General features: G+C 44.2%; 1 protein-coding gene across 1 annotated transcript in view; it reads right to left on the reverse strand.

The window, feature by feature from the left end:
- The window catches only part of tet3 (tet methylcytosine dioxygenase 3), a 46,749-nt gene extending 23,454 nt beyond the window's left edge, over nucleotides 1-23,295 (reverse strand). The window contains exons 1-2 of the mRNA XM_079517040.1: nucleotides 23,143-23,295; nucleotides 22,071-22,130 (exon numbers count right to left, since the gene is read on the reverse strand). The gene's annotated coding sequence lies outside the window, so the exon portion shown is untranslated. The remainder of the gene's footprint in view (nucleotides 1-22,070; nucleotides 22,131-23,142) is intronic.
- Nucleotides 23,296-23,513: the final 218 nt, after the last annotated feature.

Raw genomic sequence — 23,513 nt, forward strand, 5'->3', positions numbered from 1 at the left:
ATTTTGGAAAACATTTTTGAATAGTTCAACTAACCAATCTACATTGACACGTTGTGAGCTTGTAGACTGGCCATTTTAACTATTCAAAAATGTTCAAAATAGTAAAAAAAAAAGGCAAAGAAGTTTAGGGATAAGGGGTTTAGCGGTGACGAAAATGGAGCCCATACAGTACAGAGCCCTAGCCGTATAGCCTAGACAAGACTACACAATACATATACAGTACATTGGGGTAGTGGAAATCATTAGCATGTAGAAGCACTGATGGCAATCCAATTGGTAAAGCTTTATTATTTTTCACACACACACACACACACACACACACACACACACACACACGCACGCACGCATGCACGCACGCACACGCACACACACAGACACGCACACAAACACAACTGCTTTCCCTTCAGTTATGAAAGTACGAAGATAAACAAACTGATTCTCAAGTCCTCAGTAATATGTTTCAACGTAACTAAGATGTAACAACAGAGATAATACAACAAGGCCACTCAAAAATAAACAAAACAAAACATTGATAAGAGTTAAACTTATGGCTGAGCTGTGTATTGTTATTTTGTAACATCTGAAATAGCCTTAGTGGGTACACACTGCTACTGTGGCACACTGTGTAACATCCTAACAGCCTTAGTGGGTACACACTACACACTGCTACTGTGGCACACTTGGTTTGACTTTGTGACTAACCTACAGTATGTATCTTTCTCTCTCCTACTATAATCAGCATGCTGTCATCTCCAGTCCAAAGAAGAAGCTTGGTTCTTGTCTTTGTAATGTCCACATAAGGTGGTTGACAGTAGAAATCGGCTAGACAGAGCTTCGCTCTGGTTGTTTTGAATATATATTGAAATTAGTCTTTTTGAAGTGGCTAATTACAAGATGGGCAGCATGCTCGTGCCCCTTTGAATCTACCTTCTGTGCCTGTTGTCTGCTAGGGATCCCTGGGGGGCTGCAGTAGCGACGGCAGCATTGGTACTGTGTGTGTGTGTGTGTGTGTGTGTGTGTGTGTGTGTGTGTGTGTGTGTGTGTGTGTGTGTGTGTGTGTGTGTGTGTATGTGTGTGTGTGTGTGTGTGTGTGTGTGTGTGTGTGTGTGTGTGTGTGTGTGTGTGTGTGTGTGTGTGTGTGTGTGTGTGTGTGTGTGTGTGCATGCAGTGAACAGCCGGCATGCTATACGTGAGAGGCCCCATGTCTGCACTATCAGTCAGATCAGATGAGAAGGGGAGGAAGAGGGCAGGGTGAAGGGGGAGTGTTCAACACCACAGCAGTTATGAGAACTGCAGTGTCGAAATACTCTGTTTTAGCCACACAAAAACAACACTACATGAGATCTGAAGCCACAGAGGCTATCAGCCACGTCATCACTACCTTTTCCTCTTTTTTATGCAAAACACAAACTGGCATGTCACACTCAACTCAACATGAGAATTAAAATGACTGCACAACTCAGGCCTTGGCTGTATGAGTGGACTGTGTCCAGTGCCTGCTAGTATGAGATTCATGACATGCAGTGTGTAGTGAAACAAGTCCAAACGATTCAACCCATTCAGTGTATGTAGTGTAACCATTTCAGATATGAATTTTTGCAATGATCTCTCAAATGTGGTCATAATTTTATAATTATAAATAACTATAAAAAAAAAGAAGGAAAAAAAAGAGCTATTTCTGTTTTCTGCGTTATGTTCTGTAAAAACATTTATACAAGAGAGAGAAGAAGGAGCTTTTATGTACTGCGCTGACACACCTGCGGGCAGCCGGGCACCTCGCCGGGCGGCTCTGACAGCGCAAGACCACGTGCTCTGGCAAATATTTACAGCATGCCAAAACCTACTCTACTGCCAAGGATTCTCTCATACACAAACACACGCAGATGGCACGTACACACAGACATGGCACACGTGCATGCGTGCCATGCACGCACCGCACGCACGCACAAACCCATCAGACACGTAAACACACGCATGCGCGTACGGTACGTACGCACGCACATCAGACAGTGGTTCCCAAACATCAACATGCTCAACCGGAAGAGACAGCTAAGCCGGTCAGGGCAGATTACTACAGTACCATCGAACAGCCCTTTAAACTAGCATGTTTGCAGAATGCAGTCAACCGGGCCAACAGGCAAACTAACCAAGACCTCCCCACTCACCAGCAGAACAGAGCAGATGTCTTTCAAGGTTGACAGCACAAAACAAGGTGAGACTATGAAGAGACGCATGTATTGAAGAGGAGTAGACAGCTGAACCTAAATCCTCAATGTTACAAACGGTGCCCCCCCAGTCTCTTTCTCCATGTCCATCCTTCACTCCCCCCCCCCCCCCCCCTGCGCCTTTCATGTGAAATGTGAAGGAGACCTCCATGAGAACATGAGGTCGGCTGAGAGACAGACAGACAGACAGACAGAGAGAGAGAGAGAGAGAGATAGAGAATGAGAGAGAGGCTAGTAAATGTCTTACTCACATCAAGAGATCCAGACAGAGGAGCCACCAATCCAACAGCAACACAGGGGAGAGGAGACAGAGAGGAACATGGAATATACTCGAAAGGCAGAGCAAAGCCACGGGCAATCCGGTGTAGCGTTGTGTTTTGCCTTTCTGGGTTTTCTTGTCTAAATTATTACTCTCTGGTCTGCACGACAGGTACAGGCACACAGGCACCGCAAGCACCACAAAACACACATATACGTACACTCACACCTCCCTCCCCCAACACACACACGCACACCCACCCACAACCACACACGCACGCACACACACCCACACACGCGGAGACGTGCGCGTGCGTTGTTCCTGTTCTCTGCCTCTTCGTCTTACGGCCGGCGCTTTCCGTTCTCGCTCTTTTCCTCTGTCATTATCTCTCTCCGTCCCTCCCTTCCCCCTTTTTGAATATCCCCTTTCTTTCTTCTGCTCTCGTAGTGTTGCTCTCCTAGTAGCAGCCCCCACCTTCCCTTCTCTCTCGTTCTCTGTCTCTTGCTCTCGGCTTCCCTCCCTCTGCTGCACTCTACACCCCTCCCTCTCGCTCAGTCTCCCCCTGCTCTGCTCCCTCCCTCTCTCTTCTGTGTGTGCAGAGCGAGAGGCCATTATCTGAGCCACATTGGGCACGTACGATGGAATGGAGGAGTGTGCAGCAAGCCCAGAGAGAGAGAGAGAGAGAGAGAGGGAAAGAGAGAGAGAGAACAAGAGGGAGTCAAAGCTGGGGAATGGACGCTAGTGGCAGCCTAGGAAACAGCACAGTGCTGCAGAGATATTACCATTGAGCAAATCCTTCTTCCTCTATTTGCTGCAAAAAAAGAAACCTTGAATAACCGTTAACAACAGTTGAACTGCATTGGATCGTATAATATACTGTATGATGTATTTAGTCTGTCCAGAAACAGCCCTGGATACATTTTGGATAAGCGAGGGGCGAGCGAAGCCACCATGCAAGCGCAATTCCAATCCAAGGCGACATCAACGAGGAAGATGAAAAACCGCGAGGAAAGAAAAACAACATTATATTGTGTACGTAGGCATTCCATCGCCTGACTTCCCTTTTGCAAAGATTCTCCCTTCCACGGCTCAGCATCGATGTCGTTCACATCTAGCGAGGGCCGGTGGACAGGTGACGGGCAGGGATGCCTCTGTCTCCCTTGTCCGCTTCCATGCCAGCCACCGATCGTTCTATTAAAACCCCAAAGCCAACCTTCCATTTTTGTGTCAGCCCTGACACGGGATGTACATAAAGGAAAGAGATGAGTTTATAGGTGAGAGACTGAGAGAACAGCAGCTTGGCTAGGTGGCTTTATCTGCTCACTACCACCGATTTGAGGAAACAGAGGATTAGAAGAGCTGAAAGGTTCTGGCTGGAGGTGATGACCGATGGAGGCCTGATAACTGTTACACACTCCATCAAGCTGCATCTACAGCCTTTTATTTTCATACACATTCGCCCTGAGAGACAACAGTGAACAGAATGGAATACAACAAGAGGCATTAAAGACTGGAGGAGGCAGTAGGTCTAAGCTGGAGACATGGGTGCAAAGAGGAACCTAGCGAACGTTACGGAAATAAACAGCAGGAAGAGAGGGTGTGGGGAGAAGTAGCTATAAGGGAAGGGACTTCACAGAGAAGTGGGTTATTCTTGTGACATTGGTTCTGCATGGAGAGAAAGATGAGGGTATAAACAAAGAGACTAAAAGCAACGTTATCGTCGTTCGCCGCCAAGCGGAGGTGGCAGCGACACAGAACCATGAGTGCTGTGGTAAGAGATGCAATGGTTTGGCGAGGAGAAGATCAAGACGTTCCTCTCTCCTAATTCTCATTCTCTTCTGTCACTGTGCAATCCATACTTGCCTACTCATTTCCTCCTCTGTGAATCTCTTGCTCTGTCATTCTCTCCTCACCATTGCTATCATCATCATGACCGCCGATCGCTCTTGCTGCTTGCTAGCCTATGTTCTTCTCTTCTCTTCTCTTCTCTTCGATACTACTGGATTTATGCAGGAAGAGGGGGGAGTGAAAAACGAAACAAAACACAAATAAAACATGGCTGTCACCCTCCATGCAGCCCGCTGTCAGTTCGTGCACATTGTTGCTGTTCTCTCATTATGAGTGTGTGCCGTCTGCTATACTGGATTAACCTCCTCATTCTATCTTGCTCACTTTGGCTTTTCCTCTCTCTCTTTCTCTCTTGATCCATCTCGATCCACCTATTCCTCCGTCTCACCAGATCTCGCTACTTCTGTTTTGGATATGGTCTCCTTGCCGTGTCTGGCATTCTTGCTCTCTGGCCCTTTAATTCATAATATACTCCTACACTTTCCACGGATGCACACACACCGTACATATACATTGCACACATGCACACATACACACACTGTACGTCGGCCCCAAAAGACTCGCACGGCCCAGCCTCGGCTGACTAAGGGGAAGAAGAAGAAAAGGGAAGAGACGTAGGGTCATGTGACCAGGAAGCGCCAATGAGAGTCAACAGAGTGAGCGAGGGAAAGTGAGGGTAGAGTGGGAAGCATGTGGGTATGACGTAGCCATTACATCACCTACATCATCATCATCATGCTACCCCCTTGCCGTCACTGGGTGGGCACATGTCTTATGACAAAGCATGGAGTTGCCAACCCTCTCCTCCTTTCGCCATCCCCGAAACACACACACACACACACACACATTCTGCCAACCACCACACTCAAACACATGCTCTCATTCATTCACCCTCTCTTATAGCGCCTCCTCTCTGTTTTGCAGCAGTGACACAGCAAAACTCCAGATGCCGAGACCGAACCTTACCCCCTCCATCTCCAGCTTAATACTGCACATGATTACTCATATAAGGGGAAAAGATTTTTTTTTAATTGCTTATCGTATTTTCTCATCTTAGTTTTTTCCTAATAAAGTTTTTTTCCGTCTCCCCTGGCCACCAAACACACTAAGTCAACTTTGAGTACTTAGAAAAGCGCTATATAAATTCAAGTTATTATAATCTAATTTTATATATAACGCTACAACATCTGAAACATCACTGAAGATGAAACAGTTGGGTTTCACTTATTGTAAGTCATTTTGGATGAGAGTGCCGGTGTAAATATAAATCTGAATGTGAGTCAGAATAAGTTTGAAAATTACTGATGAAAAAAATATTTCTTGGAATGCATTCAGCCATCAAGGAAACATAACAGGAAAATAACATCACATGAACTGAACTTGTGAGCCTAGAGCAAACACACTTAGTTTCCAACTCTTGTCATGTGGACCCAAATTGCTGCAAGATTTCTTATAATAATCTAATTATGGACTAATATAGACTTGTAGCTTCAAGCGAACACACTTAAACATCCTTGTACAATAGCAGTGGTCGTTTGTGAGTTGAAAGGAGTAAAGGAGTCACATTGCTAAATCTGCCCTGACCTCATGCATAGAAATAGCTTGAAACAGAACAGACTAACACAAATCTCCTCCACTGCACCAGATTACCGGTAAGTGTCCTAAACAATGGCTAAAACTATTGATGGGGAGGACAAGACATTTAGCCAAGTCCATTAAGGCACATTTGTATTGTATTAGCAAAGCACGTAACTTTTATGCTTAAGATCTAGTTCAATAGTCAAGACAATAATCATCAATGTATGCCGTTATTAAAATATATATACGATAATAACGATATCTATATCACACACACACGCACGCACGCACGCACGCACGCACGCACGCACCACGCATGTTATTTTATGATCTTGTAATGCAATATTCTATGAACCAAACAGCTTGCTGAGTTTACTATTGTGGGACATTTTAAATAAACTATAACATTTTTATTTTTTTTATTTTTTTACCAGCCCGAAGTACATCGACAACGAAAGAGTGAAAACCACCAACCATCAAGAAGGAAATTCCCCTGCTGTTTTTGTCACCACAGCAAATTCCAATGTGTCCAAAGCACAATTTAAAGGACCAACTATCAGCTGTATGCAATTAAGAGAGGATATACTGTTTATGGGGACATGAAAACAGAACTTTACGACGTGTGTTGCGCTCTGCGGGGCCAACTTGGAATACTTTCATCATAAGCAAGGAAATACTTCATTTTGTTGTCACTTTTGGCTCAATTTATTAATTTATGTATTAGTACCCTTCAGGGTGATAATCCACATCGGCTGCGCCTAGTGGTTAAACACCCTGTCTGTGCTCAGAAGCAGTGTTACTGCCCAAACATAGATTCCAACTGTATGTGGGAACACAATCGATTAGGCCTACAGTACTTCCTGTACTATAATTATAGTATAGGAATCTATAATTTGTACCACAGTTTGATTGCCAGAGTTGGATTCCAATGACTGCTAATATCGCTTCATAACAACACTATTCCATCTTATTAGCTCCACCGGGACAGCCAGGGGCAGGGATTATGTCTGTCCGTGAGTATGTCTGTCTGCCTCAATGTCTGTCTTGTCTGTGAGCAACTGTCAGGCAATGCTGGTCCGATTGGTGGGAAACACACTCCCAGTAAGTAAAGGAAGAACCCATGGGTGGCGCTATAACAGGCCGCTTCACGTTTTGGCCTATAAGGTGACATCATCGTACCCGGAAGTTATGCGGGAACGCCTACTGAGTGACAAAAAACTACTTTCTGGCCTACAGCCCATACATCCAAATGGAAAAGTTCTATCTGATTGTATTAAACAACATTAAACTCACCAACATTGCACTGTATGGGAAAGGTTGCATTGTCCTCTTTCTATCTGCAACGTTTTTGTTTCATAAAAATCCACCATAAACATGTTATGAGCTACTTTCGGTCAAGAAAGTCCATGCAGGTGATTAGAGTGTCAGTGTTTGGAAGCACTCGTTTTCAATAACGCAAAGTCCTGCTGCCTCCTGCATTATGTGCAATTAATTTAGAAACAGGTGGTACGGAGGACTGTTCAGTGATTTCCAACGAGCGCTTCGAAACGCCAATGCTCCATGTAGCTCAATGTTTTCCCGGTGGAAAAGTGATGCACCTGCATACTTTTTGCTACTATACTCCCACAGATTCAGATTCTGTCCAATCCAAAAGTCAAGTGATCAAGATGTATTAATCAGGCTCAAGTCCAACGTTTGCGGGAGGGGCCCTTTTGCTAAATGGGCCGTAAAGTCCAATTTTCTCACACATGGGCACACATGGGCACACATGGACCTGGCCTTGTGACTGTGAGTCATGTGACAATGACCGTCAAACAAGGTTTTGATACTAAATTGGCCTGTTTTTGGGCCTATTTCTTACTAAAAACGTGTCTTGAATGATGGCTGCATCCCACAGCTAAACCACCTGGCGGAGTACTACTGTTGATTTACCCTATTATTCTACCTAGCAATGTCTGCCAGCTGTCAGTAACAAAATAACATTAACCCTGTTTGACCATCAGGATTAATTCATCTATTTATCGTGGATTGCCAAGATTTTTCCCCTTTCAACCTTTATTTTGAGGAACCAAATATCCGTAACTGGGTGTTACGATGACATAATGCTGTGTGTGGTGTCTTGACCGGTTGTTGTTCTCTCGCTCGGTGCAGAAAAAACCTGACCGCGAGTATCACAGCGCCTGCTGTCGGCCGTTGAAAAACCTTGTTTTTACCAGAAACGACATTCATTGCGCCATTTTGGAGATACAGGCCATTGAAAGCAAGTGGATGCTCGCGCATCTTCAAAATGGCCGCGGCCACTGTCCCACTTACACTGTGATGCTAACGAGAGGCAGCTATTGATTCGATTCGATCAAAACATTCATTAAAGAATAGAAAGCCTAGAAAACGTAGACTACTGGCAGGCTGCCAGAAAAAAGTAATTCTACGCTTTCTACGCTTCTGGCGGGCTCCTTAAGTATGTTGTTGGGCTCACATGAACATTGTCAAATGTAATGGCTTCGAACAATAATTTTACAACAACAAACCTAAATCCAACCTACAAGTAAAAACACCCAAAATGGACAGAATTAAATTGTTTATCCCACATACATACGAGAACCTGGAGGCACATACACTTCCATAATAATGAGCTTGTTTCATCATTGTCTTGACATCCAATTATAAATATTAATAATGAAACTGGTAATACTGGAATAATACACCCAATGTCATGCTATACTGTAATAATAATTAATACATACAATTTATATAGCGCTTTTCTAGGTACTCAATGTTGACCAAAAGATCTAAACTACTTCCTACTGTGAGAAGCTGATCTACAACACAGTGCCAATATCTCATGGTGTAGTATGACCTTGAATATATTACAATACATACACAATCCTGACAAGCATATTAAGGCTACATGACAGACTACAGTCCTTGTTGAACTTGAAACACAGTTCCCATGGTAACAGGCAACAAGACTTCAAGGACTTTAAAACCAGTTAGTAAAATCCAATCCAATCCAATCCACTCTATATTTATAAAGCACATTTAAAACAACAATGTTGAACCAAAGTGCTGTACACTAAAATACCAAGGGCAAAACAACAATAAAAACTAGGGCAACACAGCGGCAACACTTAATCATCATGTTCGAATACCAAGGACTACAAGTGAGTTCTCAAACATGATTAAACACAGGCAAGGTTTGGGAAGCTATAACATGAGGTGGAAGATCATTCCACATAGTGTGGGCGGTGGGGCGCTACAATGGAAAATTAACTATCGTAACATAACTTTAACCTTTTGGAGAAAATCAGCCAAGGAACAGACAGTGAGACAAGTTCAGATGAACTCTTACCCTACACCTGCTATAGCCTGGCATGAGCAGAGAGGTGTGACGAGTCTCTGTGATGATGAACTCTTACCCTACACCTGCTATAGCCTGGCATGAGCAGAGAGGTGTGACGAGTCTCTGTGATGATGAACTCTTACCCTACACCTGCTATAGCCTGGCATGAGCAGAGACAAGTTCAGATGAACTCTTACCCTACACCTGCTATAGCCTGGCATGAGCAGAGAGGTGTGACGAGTCTCTGTGATGATTCTGTGATCAGTATTAATCTCAAAGCGACCCGGACGGTTGGCGTAGCCATGTGGGCACCTAGTGCCGCCTAAGAGCGTGTTGCGGGTTCGACTCCCGTCCGATCCCCACAACCTTTGCTGCGTGTCATTCCCCATCTCTCTCTCCCCATTTCCTGTCAGAAGACTACTGTATCTATCAATAAAGGCAGAAAAAAGTCCAAAACATATCAAAAAAGCAAAAAGAAAGAAAATCAAAGCTAGTGAAATTATTTATTGTTATTTCATGCCCTCAACTACCCATAACTCTTTCCATTTCTCTCAGTTTCATTCTCTCATCTGTCTCAGTTCCTCCCACTTTATCTAGGCTGTGTCATTCTCTGCAATAAGGACAAATGATCTGTGCTGTAGGAAGGGGTGACTGACTGACAATAAAAGTGCAGTCTTGGTAGAGCGTAGTTGTTTCTAACATATGACTAAGCCTGAGCCACTGCAGTCTTTTCTTCCAATCAAAGCGCACACAAACACAAACACACACATCCCACACACAGCAAAACAGTAATTTAAACTTTAAGAAAGACATCAGTAGTGTGGGGGGCGGACTGCGAGGCACAAGATTATTGTACTTGGTGGGTTACTGAGGAAAACCACCTTTCTGAGACTTGAGGAAATGGAAGGGTTTCGTGTAAAAAGCTGACATGATTCCTGTCACGCTGCACGCAACACATAATTGTCTTAAAGTGTGGGAGGACTTCTGCCCGTCAGAGTGAAACACTTCATCTGACACAAAAACATTGTGTTTATATGCATACATATATTTTCAGTTTTGTGTATGTATGAATCAATCTGTCTTCATTTTGACTTAATTAATTGATTTATTACCCATCTACTTACCTATACAATGGAATCATGGGAGCAGTTAGCAGCTGCATTTAGCATTTTATTGGTGTCGGGCAGCAGCCTAATAACTCCATGTTTCAACTTTTTATGTTTTTTCGTAAAATGAATGCCCTACTTTGTCATACTGTACAACAGTGTCTCACAAAAGTAGCAAGAATAGCCGACCTACAAGCTCACAACTCATCACGACGGGGCGCATTGTGAGATTCTAGATCTGCCATGTTTTAAGTGAAAGTGAAAGTGAAAGTGGTTAAGTGTGTCTGTGGTAGGGGTGCACAACCGATAACAGTTAGCCGTTAAGAAATTGGTAACCGACAAACACTAACGGCTAATGGTGAACCGAAAAGTGAAAACAAAAGCCTACGGCCCACCCTGGCCTCTTCTAACTTCCTCCACGTTATTAGCCTACACTCCAGAGCTGTTTGGATGGGGGGGATATCGGGGAGGAAGCGAGAGTGAATCCACGCTATCAGTATGGCTAAAGCCAGGCTAGAGGCTTGGCGACTGGAGGTGCGTTCAAACCTGAAGATATACATTTGTTTCCAGTTGCTTCAATCGCTTTTCATTTTGGTCATGCAGGTCAGCGTTGGTTAAAAATAAATTAAAAAGTCCCTTCACGCCAGCTCACTCTTTTCCATGCAAGATCTGTAGCTGTCTACCCCCTCCCTTGAGTGGTGGATTATATTATTGATAACAGATATAAAAATGTACACAGTAATTTAACTTTGGGAGTGTAACCAAATGGACCCGCTTATTCTATTTTGTGGTCTCGAAACACCTTTAGGCTACTGGGAAAGTGTGTGCATCACAGAGCATGTGTTCACGATAACACACGTAACGTTGTAGCTGCTAATTCCCCCATCCGGGTGGACTGAGTAAAATAGCGCATTTTTTCCCTTAACGGTTAATTAGCCGTCAAGGCCTAACGGTAACCGGTTAATGAAATGTCTCAATTTGGCCACCCCTAGTCTGTGGGTTTTATAAATACTGAACTAATAAACCAAAGTATTAACAAAAGCTTTTGACTAAATAATAATAACTACAGCTAGAAAAAGTGCTCCACCAGGAGGATAGGAGTGTGTGTGATGTTTGGCAAAATGTTTAGGAGTAATATAAACATGTTTTTTTGTTTCTTGCAACAATTTTTAAAAATCTGAGAAATCCAACAGGCTCGTCTTGATCACATGACTACAGAGATCATGTGTACCGATTTGCGTGAGATTTGGATGAAATCTGTGCGACTAACATAAACAATGTGTTTTGCAGAAATCGGCCTCATGGTGGCGCTATAACCGGCAGATGTGGAGGGATGCAGGGAAAATGTTTTCCCATGGCCTCTAGGGAGTGTGCATACATAAGTTGTCGATGCAGTTATAGGTAAAACAGGAATTGGCCTGTTATAGCGCCACCGTGAGGCTGATTTGGGATAAAAAATAGTGGCATGTTGTCCTCGGCCTAGTGGAAATGTGCGTGTATAATTTCATGGAAATTGGACACTGTGTTTGTGATTTGTGGCATTTTGTTCGAAACGGACCAATCATGTGAGCTTTGGAAGCCAATCTTAGCCAATCAGGATGGAAGATGGGAAATTGTGCAGATCTGTGTTGATCACATGACTATGGAGATAGTGTATACCGAATTGTGTGATGTATGGATAAAATGTGTACGAGTTATCTACAGAAATGTGTTTTGCCTAAATCGGCGTCATGGTGGCCGTTGAGGAATATTTGGGGCAAAGGTTCGTCGTTGGCATCCAGGGAGTGTGTGTGCAAAGTTTGGCATGGATCGGGCCAACGGTACCGGAGATTAGCTGATAACGGACGGACGGAAGGACGGAAGGACACACACACACACACACACACGGACGGAGTGCAAAACATACTCTCTCCCCATGCCTTCGGCCTGGTGGAGACAATGAATCCATTAGAACACCCATATTTTCAGAAAAGCAACAGTTGTATACTTATAAGGCTTCAACGATTTGCTGTTAAACACACTCACATGACCTCCATGCAGAGCAAATAACTGAGTTGTGTTGCTGACAGGATGACCCATCCCCCCCACCACTGCTCATCTCTTCCTGTGTTCAGCCTCCTACTACACCACCACCCCCTACCCAGCCACGCACCTCCCCCAGCCTCACCCGCCATGACCCATTTCCCCCCCCCCCCCCCCCCCCCCCCCCCAGCCTAATGGCATCAAGGTCATCTGATCTAACTCTCTCTACCCATCTCTATCATTCCATCTCTCTGTATCTCCTTCCCTTTCTCTATTTATCCGTTTATCATATTCCATTTCTATTCCTGTTCATCCAGTCCACCCCTTCCCAATACTTTCTATTCCTGTCCATCCAGTCCACCCCTTCCCAATACTTTCTATTCCTGTCCATCCAGTACACCCCTTCCCAATACTTTCTATTCCTGTCCATCCAGTACACCCCTTCCCAATACTTTCTATTCCTGTCCATCCAGTACACCCCTTCCCAATACTTTCTATTCCTGTCCATCCAGTACACCCCTTCCCAATACTTTCTATTCCTGTCCATCCAGTACACGCCTTCCCAATACTTTCTATTCCTGTCCATCCAGTACACCCCTTCCCAATACTTTCTATTCCTGTCCATCTAGTACACCCCTTCCCAATACTTTCTATTCCTGTCCATCCAGTACACCCCTTCCCAATACTTTCTATTCCTGTCCATCCAGTACACCCCTTCCCAATACTTTCTATTCCTGTCCATCCAGTACACCCCTTCCCAATACTTTCTATTCCTGTCCATCCAGTACACCCCTTCCCAATACTTTCTATTCCTGTCCATCCAGTACACCCCTTCCCAATACTTTCTGCCTCTCTATTTCTAAGTCTGTTTTTGTTTCTTGTCTATTCTTTCTTTCTTTCTTTCTCTAATTGCTCCTTCCTCTTTCTTTCTTTCTTTCTTTCTTTCTTTCTTTCTTTCTTTCTTTCTTTCTTTCTTTCTTTCTTTCTTTCTTTGCTTGTCTAGAAAGAATTTCTTCTTTATTGTGCATTCCAGTATATTTTTTTCTTCATCTCCCTTTCTTTCTTTCTTTCTTTCTTTCTTTCTTTCTCCATATATAAAGAAAAGATATCTGAACTGAAAATAAGCTCCAAATAAGTGTCAAATGTAATGTGTCAATCAGAATACGACTCCCTCCCTCCCTCTACTGTGTTTCTCATTCTCTTTTTAAACTATCCCTCCCTGTCTCCTTTTCCCTTGAGCTATTGATCTGCTCCTTCTTCATCTCTCCGTATCCCTCTATTCTGCTTTCCTCCATTCTTTTGTCTCTCTCACTCTTTTTTGACTAATCTATCTCCCTCTCTCCCTTACATGCAGAGGAGGTGGGGGGGTGGGGGGGGGGCAGACTTTTACATCCACACAGGGAAAGTAAACGCTCATGCCAGGGCATTCTGCCTACATCTGCACATACATGACCGCATACACACACGTACAGTATGCACACAAGCGTGCTTATAGCATGGAACTGCTCTCTCACTCTGGTTCCTTCACTGAGAGGTCAGTGGGTTTACTGGTGGGAGGAACTTTTCAGAACAAGAGAGGAAGCACGATAGCAGAATAGCAGCAGAAAATACTAGCACTTCAGCTTGACTGGGGACATAATTATGTACTGTCTGTATGCATATCTATTTATTATAGCTATAGATAGATATGTAGATACAGACACCCTTCCATTTTACATCCATCCATCTCATGTTGCCAGTGACATCACCTTGTCACATTATCCCTGCATGCTCTCTCTCTCTCTCTCTCTCTCTCTCTCTCTCTCTCTCTCTCTCTCTCTCTCTCTCTCTCTCTCTCTCTCTCTCTGCATGAACCAGCTTTTGTATTGTCTTTCTTTTTTTCCTTTCCTTTCTTTTGTCTTTCTGCTCCCCTCTGGTGACGGACGGTGCAGCCTCTCTGCCTGGACAGGGCAGGGCAGGGCAGGGCAGGGCAGGTGGTGTAGGGTTCAGGGTGTGGAGGTTGTGTTGTGGTGTGCGAGACCTAGTTGTCGGGGGTAGGGTATCTACTCTGACTCATTACTCCTGACTGCATGCGGCACGTGCAAGTCAGCACGCACACAGCCCAGCTGGCGGGAGAGCCCCCATCACCCTATCACTCTCTCTCTTCTACTTCAATTCACCACTCTTCCTCAAAAAGAGAAAAGAAGAAGGGGGAGGTGGGGAGAGGAGGAGGGAAGAGGAGAAGTGGTGGTGGTGGGGGCAGGGTGGAACCACCAAAACCGGAACAGTACCAAGAACTTGTGTGTATCTCTCACTGACTGAGAGAAGACAGAGACAGTAAGACAAGACAGTAGTGGAAAAGATGACAGGAGAAGGAAGTGGTGATAAAGTAGGAAAGCAAGAATGGTGGTGAGACATTTGCCTGAAACTTGTACATTTTGTACCTGATTATTTGATGATGAACAATAGAGGAACTGGTTAGTCAAGAGTGATGAGATTAAGGTATCACCAACATGAGATAATAGATTTCAATTAGAAAAGCGAGAAGTTAACAAATGATATGGTATGTGTGTACTGTGTCTGCATTCTGAGACTGGAAGTGGAAAGAGAAGCACAAAAGAAAGAGAGATTACAGAGAGACAAAACAAGTGAACCACAGAGGATGTCACAGAACGAAACAGAGTAGAAGAGACAGAGGTAGCAAGCAAGAGAGTACGCATAGAACGGTTTCCTGAGCCTGCGCGGTGGCTCATTGCCAGCCTTGTCTCTCTCCCAGGAGCTGGGCTAAGATTAGCTTCCCATATGTTCAAGTCAGGCGTAGCCTGACTTAAAGGGCCAGCACATGCCTCTAGCGCGGCAAAGAGAAGCCAGCAGCATGTATAAAGGTTCTATTCTAGATGTCAGAATGTTGTATTCTAGAAGAACATTCTAGGATTAGAGGAACAACAACAGGTTACTATGGCTCTGAGCCCTGTACATTCTAATGCATGGAAGCTTGTTTTATGACTTTATAGTCTGGGTAAGAGTGTCACGAGTCTAAATTCTGAAATCTCAACGTGAAATGCATATCTCATTGCAAGGATGTTCAGAATGTACAGTAGCAGTATTCTATATGTTCAGAGAATGTACAGTAGCAGTATTAGATGTATGTAGCAGTAGATGTATTTAGCAGTATTAGGTGTATTCTATGTTCAGAGTGTAGCAGTATTCTATGTTCAGAATGTAGCAGTATTCTATGTTCAGAATGTAGCAGTATTCTATGTTCAGAGTGTAGCAGTATTCTATGTTAAGAATGTATCAGTATTCTATGTTCACTTTGTTCAGAATGTAGCAATATTCTATGTTCAGAATGTAGCAGTATTCTATGTTCACTTTGTTCAGAATGTAGCAATATTCTATGTTCACTTTGTTCAGAATGTAGCAGTATTCTATGTTCACTTTGTTCAGAATGTAGCAGTATTCTATGTTCAGAATGTAGCAGTATTCTATGTTCAGAATGTAGCAGTATTCTATGTTCACTTTGTTCAGAATGTAGCAGTATTCTATGTTCACTTTGTTCAGAATGTAGCAGTATTCTATGTTCAGAATGTAGCAGTATTCTATGTTCACTTTATTCAGAATGTAGCAATATTCTATGTTCACTTTGTTCAGAATGTAGTAGTATTCTATGTTCAGAATGTAGCAGTATTCTATGTTCAGAATGTAGCAGTATTCTATGTTCAGAATGTAGCAGTATTCTATGTTCAGAATGTAGCAGTATTCTATGTTCACTTTGTTCAGAATGTAGCAGTATTCTATGTTCAGAATGTAGCAGTATTCTATGTTCAGAATGTAGCAGTATTCTATGTTCAGAATGTAGCAGTATTCTATGTTCACTTTGTTCAGAATGTAGCAGTATTCTATGTTCACTTTGTTCAGAATGTAGCAGTATTCTATGTTCAGAATGTAGCAGTATTCTATGTTCAGAATGTAGCAGTATTCTATGTTCAGAATGTAGCAGTATTCTATGTTCAGAATGTAGCAGTATCCTAGATCCCAGAGTGTGATTCTAGACACTCAGAACTCAGCTCTGGCTCCCCTGAGCGTGAGTACCAGGACAGCCTCCAGAGAGGCGAGAGTTAAAGGTGCGACAACTTAGCGATCCTCCCCCTTCTTTTCCACCAATTCATTTTTCATTAACTGCAGCACCATGCAGCTGACAGCCTCTCTCTCTCTCTGTCTCTCTGATCTAGGAAGAAAGACAGATACTGTACACCATCCATGCCACACAAGAACGTATCCAACCAACCATCCTGATACCCAGCCATGACCAGCCACCAGGAATTGTGCCATGCAAGAGTACCATGAATCCATGCCAGATCTTAGACAGTGCCAGGTTGTATGCACTTGCAGAAGAACATGGGCAACCAAGCCAGACAGTGCTGCGACAAATGTTAGCTCAGTGGCATTAATTAGAGAACCTAAACATGACAACAGTACAAAGTCAGGTAGCTTGCTTTTAACATTTGATGGAGATGTGTGATTTATGTGAGAGTGGTGTTTTACATGAATAATGATTGAGACCCATGTGGCAATTTAAGTTGTTTTCTAAATGAAGCTTTTCAATAACAGGCAATGACCACGTGTTGACATGTGGGAAAAGGGCGACTTCATTGTTGACTGTGTGGAATTATTATAGTACAGTCGTAGTGGTGAAGTCAAACCCTCCGCTTGCTGTGTGTGCTTTACATCAAGCCATTTAACCCCTCCCCCCCCCCCCCCCCCCCCACACACACACACACACATACACTCCCACACGTTGCTATTTGGCTCACGTGACCCAACCATTGAGGCTGAGCTAAAATTACAGCAGTGATGTCACCAGTCATTCATTGTTGCCACGGAAACTAGGTCACGATTAACCCTTTCTCGTCAAGATGTTGGGGATTCCGCGCGAGGCTAAATGCAATAAATACTGAACTATGCATCTGTTGCCATGCAGTCATCAGTAACTGGATGGCATTGTTTCTGTTGGCCGTATGTGATTCCTTCTGCACCCATACCATGTGGGGTTAATTTCATGATGTAGACTCTTGTAGAGGAAATCCTGTGCATGAGTAATAGAGTACATCACGGCGGAGCAGTCCGACTTGTTCGTGAAACTCTCACCTTGGTCTCATTTCCTAAACAACCAAGGTAAGGAAGGACATGCCATAAGGAGGACCTACCCTAAAATTGAAAGAATGGCTGGTTCCTGTAATGGCATCTAACTGTTATTTTTGTATTTATTTTTTTCGCATTAAATTTAGTGTGCATTTCAGTGCTTTACTGTGAAGCATGTTGACCCACACTGTTTATAAAAAAGTACTATAAAAATGAGGTTGGACTTCCTGTCAAGTGTCTCCAACCTGATTCCCATCTACATTGTCTATCTCTCAGCTGTCCTTTTGTTTCTCAATAAAAACTAAACTCGTGACACAGGCCTACACTGCCTAGTATTTTCTTCATTCAAGATCGTACTAAGCATTATAAATAAGTTGACCAGACATTAACATAGTAAGTTTAAACTTTTTCTTTTCTCCACTGAAATGTGGTTTTGAACGTATGAAGATGTTCATTACAAAATCGTATTTAGAAATAGAAGCCTGCCTTTTTTAAACACATTGCAGATAATGCTTTTCTTCCGCACAATATATTTCTGTCTAGGTCGCGACCCCCCATACATCTGGCTAGCTTCCCAGTACTTTCCGCCCCTGCATCTTTCCACCTAGGTATGTGTGGGACAATTGTGATCGATGCCCATGTGTTGTTTACACAAGTTTGCTTGCTGAGTGCTCGTGATCTACAGTATGTGTCTATGGCAGTGACCGGCCAGCCTCATTCTCCTGGCTGCCATCTTTTCACTCACCCTTGGCAGCCCCCCATACAGATACAGTAAGTTTGTTGGTAACATGCTCAATCTGGTTGATGTTTAGTAGCACTGCTTGTAGCATTCTGAGGTAGCACCAAGAGAACAAACTCTACAGTTGCAGAGAAGCAGCACTTGATACGTTATGCTGTGCACAGGCAGATGCAAAAGATACAAAGATGCAAAGGTACACCGCATATTTGTAGCTGAAGTTGAAATTTTTCGGATGTCGGATGTATCTTTGTATCTTCACTAGAGTGGTGCCCGTTGGGCACTGGCCTACTTGGAACGACGCAAGTTGGAAATGGATGCCCCACCCAGTTAATATGTCTGTGTCCCTTTTATGCCTATATATGGAGTTATTTGTCAGGCATGCCCAAATATGGAGTAGCCTATATGCAGATGTCAGAACAGGCCATATATGGAGATGTCCAGAGCCTGGGCAGGGGCCCTGTCCAGAGCCCGGGCAGAGGCCTTTGTGCTGGTTCTGGACAACCGATCCGACGGACTTGACACCGGGAACTGCACTCCCTGTGGTAGTGTGGAACATGTGTGTCAAATTTGAAGTCGGTGGGGCGAACGGTTCTCGAGTTATGTGGATTACAGTCACACGTAAACATGTACGTACACAGAGACATGGTGAATTTATATTAGGATGTCGCTGGCTTCCATTGAAAAGGTAAGACTGTATCTTTAGATCTGCCCATGTGAACGAAGCATCAGGTGAAGTTTGACTTATACTAGCTACTCTGCCACCAAAATGTGGAATGCCCTGACAGGCTGACACCATCCATTAAAAGGTGTGAATCACTGGTTTCATTCAACTACCAGGAGATCACAAGGGGAGGTAAATTTAATTTCCCATAGAAAGGTGTCATTCACTTGCTGCCGTTTTTCCTTGGTCCTCCACATTAGGGTTAGGATTTAAACGTGTAGACTGTAGTTAGTGTTATTCAAAATGGATGTGTAATATTTTGTAAAGAAGCCCCACATTCATAACCATACCGCAGCGCCATATTTAGATGAGTATGCTCAATCACGAGACTCTGTATCTGCTGGCTACAGAGGGGTGTTTGTCTTGATAAAGTAACCAGGAAAACAGTTGACAGAAAAAACAGAGCCTGTGAGAACAGACCATTCTTCCAGAAACCTTGACTCTCTATAAACACACAATGTAACAAATTTAACTCTGAGAGTGTAAGCATGGACCCTTAGTAGTTCCATTGTTATACCCTGAGTTAAATGAACACTGAAGACTTTGCTGTGCAGCAGCAGAAAAGCCACAAGCAGAGGGTGTAATCACATCCTACACATCTCCTTGTGAATGGACAGTTATGCGGTTTGTTTTTACTACTAGGAGAAAATACAGTATGTTCTCCTGTGCACTTTTCATTGTGACAGATTAGTTGGCAAGCAGAGAGGGACACAACATTGGGGCTGGCACAGGAGAGAAGGCTGAGGCGGAGTTCGAACCCGGGCCAACAGACTGAGGTATGTAGTACAGTGCTACACAATGATTAGCTACCAAAGTGAGGGACCTAACTATACGTTGTGGTGAAAAGGTCACGAGGGAATCCTGAAATTACTTATCCCCCAAGAATCATAGTTGTACTGAAAATAGCCCATCTTACAAGCTGTGGTGGTGGCTTTGTTGTTTTAGAAGTGCTGGGGTGCCGCCAGTTACACTCACATCACATCAGGATGCATTGTGAACGTGTAGATCAGCTATTCTCGCTACTTGTCATATGACAAAGTAGCGAGAATATATGGCTTATGTGGTTAAGTGCATTTATATAGAGCCTTTATCCAAAGCGCTTTACAATGTGTATTACAATCACACACACACACAACCACCAACAGGCACCAGCCTACTCATCAGCTAGGGCTTCGGTGTCTTGCTCAAGAACACTTAATTCAACACTAACCCAGAGGAAGCCAGGGATCGAACCGTGAACGGTCCGCTTCCCACTACCTCCTGAGCCATTGTAACTTTGTAAGTAAATTATCTTAGATTTGGCAGATATTTGGTATCATTGTGTTTTTTCCAATATATATTAATATTAATCAATAGACTGGAATATCATTGGGGTTCAGTTAAGTGAAGTAAAGTGTCACCAACTCTTAACCTACTGTAGATAACAGATGGTGGACATGGACTAGATCTATCAGATAAGGAGCCTATGGAAACATGGATTTGGATTATAGGTCTAGCTCAGATAAAAAAAACCTATGTTGGTACTTTTGAGCTAATTGTCTGTGAGGTTTGAAAATCAATGACTAACCTATATTTTCAACCACTGACTGGTCGTTGCATCACACAGCAGAGTAGGACACCTAGATTGTCTTGATGTAGATTTCCCCTCACTTCCACACAGCAACCTTTCAAACTGTGTCTGTATTTCATTGTAGAAGCTAATTGCATGTCAAATAAAGAGCTCCCTTTCAAGTATGCAGGGAAGACAAGACATCACAAAACCGTGTTATGCAACGGAAGCCTGTGACTGTCAATGGTTCCATTCGCCATCTACACTAATTCTATCTTTGCTGTGAACCCATGCCGCTCAATTCTTTCCATATAAATATACAAGCATGCCACGGCACGGCAAGCCAGCGAACAGCAGCACGCGCTACAGGTTTACAACAGTACACAAACAAACACACACACACACACACACACACACACACACACACACACGCATGTGTGACCCACTAACTTATACACCCTTTACCTCATTTGACTTAATAACTTAAGAGAAGAGAGGAAGGAAGGCCGCCCACCCCCGCCACGACTCCTCCTGAGCCAGAGTGTAGGTTGCCTCCTCCCCTCTTCTCCCCCCGCCCCTGCCTCTTGCATTCGCTGGCCGGCTGTCTCAACACATGCCTGGCTCTGGCGCCAATCAGCGGGCAGCGTGGGACGCTTTAAACCCTGGCCGCCGCCACCGCCGATCCACACCGCTCCTCTCAGCTTCAGCTCACCAGCGTGGCTGGAAGATAAAGCACCGGGCGCCGGCACCTGGGCTAGTCAACCCCACGGCGAGGGGACGGGAGGTTTGCAGCTATAAAACATGACTACACACAGTTTTGAATAGCCAACGTATAACATATGGTTAAAGTAGTTACTCAGATGCTTTCCCGGTTTTAATGGGTTCGTACTTTATGTACTCTCCTGGACAACTCCTATAAGGTAAGGACAACAAGCTCTTAAAGCTGTGCACATCTTCTTGTTAGCAGATACTGTGCTCGTGACTTTCATGTTTTGGATAGAATGAGTAAGCACCACTGTCATACATGCAATCAAAGACATAATGTGAAAACATGGTGTATTTACATGCATAGTACATACATGAAAACAGAAGTACAAAGCACGTGGTTGTGGTCATGTACAACCGTACGGATTGAACATTTACTCACAGGCTCACACACACACACACACACACACACACACACACACACACACACACACACACACACACACACACACACACACACACACAGAGCAACAGGACGGCTTGGTGTACTTTGTACTGCCAACTGTAAACCTTCACCTCCTAAGTGTTTCAGCCATTCTATAATGAACCAAGAGCTCATTATTATAAAGTATTGAAGCAACAACAAAACAATCACACACTCATGACAAGTGAGTCATTTTGACTATTGTCCTCTGCACAGGCACAGTATAAAGGCACGTATGCTCGTTCACACACACACACACACACACACACACACACACACACACACACACACACACACACACACACACACACACACACACACACACACACACACACACACACACTTCTACAGAATGCTTGGGGTGTTCTCTTACCTCAGTTGCCAGTTGTTGGTTCACAGAGCAGCTTTGACCGTCGTTCTCAAAATATCCCACCTTTACAGGCATTCATAAGAAATGCAGGGAGGGGAAGAGAGAGAGAGAGAGAGAGAGAGAGAGAGAGAGAGAGAGAGAGAGAGAGAGAGAGAGAGAGAGAGAGAGAGAGAGAGAGAGAGAGAGAGAGAGAGAGAGAGAGAGAGAGAGAGAGAGATTAGAGATACAGAGGAGAGATAGAAGGGAAGATAAAGGAAAGAGGGGGAGGGAAAGAGAGAGAGAGAGAGAGAGATGAAGAATCAATAGAATAATGCGACAAGAGCCATTTTAAAAACACATGTCACTCCAGACAGCAGTGAAGCCCTGCAGAACACACAGTACACAATCCATCCCCACGTTCTCATCCTTCAGATCCTCAGCAACCACGCCGATACCCCCCTCAGCCCACTGCCTAAATCACTTTTATTTTGTCCTCTAACAGCGATCCGGCACTTCCCTCTACCGCCAACTGTGAGAATGAACCAGACCATCAGAGATAGATAAACAGAAATGGAGCGAGGGAGAAATAGACAGACAGCTGAGGATTCCAATTCAATTATGGAATTATGTAATGCCGCTATTCACATTTGGCGATGCCCGCTTTGCCCTGATGTCGGTCCCGGCATAAGTCTGTAACCCCATTTAAGGTTATGGCAGCAATGCATGCAAATTCACTGTCATCGTGTGCATTAGGGCAACTGTCACCAATGCAAAGGGGGAGGAGGAGGGGATCAAAGCCTTCTAAGAACAGGGTTATCATAACAAGGGTTAATTATGGAAGGAATACAACAACGTTTTTCCCCCCTTATCTGGTAGAGCCTATAGGTCTCCCTTTCCTTCCCTCCTCCTCCCCCCATAGTTTAGTTGTACCCTTGTCTAGCGGTTAAAATGTGCCGGCTGTGTTTTGTCTCAAGCTGGTTCCTGGGTCTAGCCAAACAACCCCACCGCCCCCCTCACCCCACCCTCGCCACAACGCCTATCTCCTCCTGAAACAGTCCCTAGCTTCCCTCCAGGGGGGCTGGTGGTTCATATTTACCCAGTGTGCCTCTGAGCTTCCTCGGTGTGTGCGTTCTCTCTGCCGTCCGTATCCCCATCAGAAGACTCCCCAACTCCTTCCTTCTCCCCTCACCTCTCTATCCCTCTGTCTGTCTATTTCTCTCTCTCCCTCTCTCTCTCCCTCTTCTCTCTCCCTTCCTCTCTCGTCTCTCGTCTCTCTCTCTCTCTCCCTCTCTCTCTCTCTCTCTCTCTCTCTCTCTCTCTCGTCTGTGTTCCAGCCCATTCAGGAAGCCATCTTGTGTTTTAATCCTGTTTTACATTAGCTCTAGTACACACATCTCTCTCTCTCTCTTGCTTTCCCTCTCCCCTCCCTCTAACTCGCTAGTACGCTACAGCAGGTCTACAGGACGC

Source organism: Electrona antarctica (genome assembly GCF_951216825.1).
Source record: "Electrona antarctica genome assembly, chromosome: 12".
NCBI lineage: Eukaryota > Metazoa > Chordata > Actinopteri > Myctophiformes > Myctophidae > Electrona > Electrona antarctica.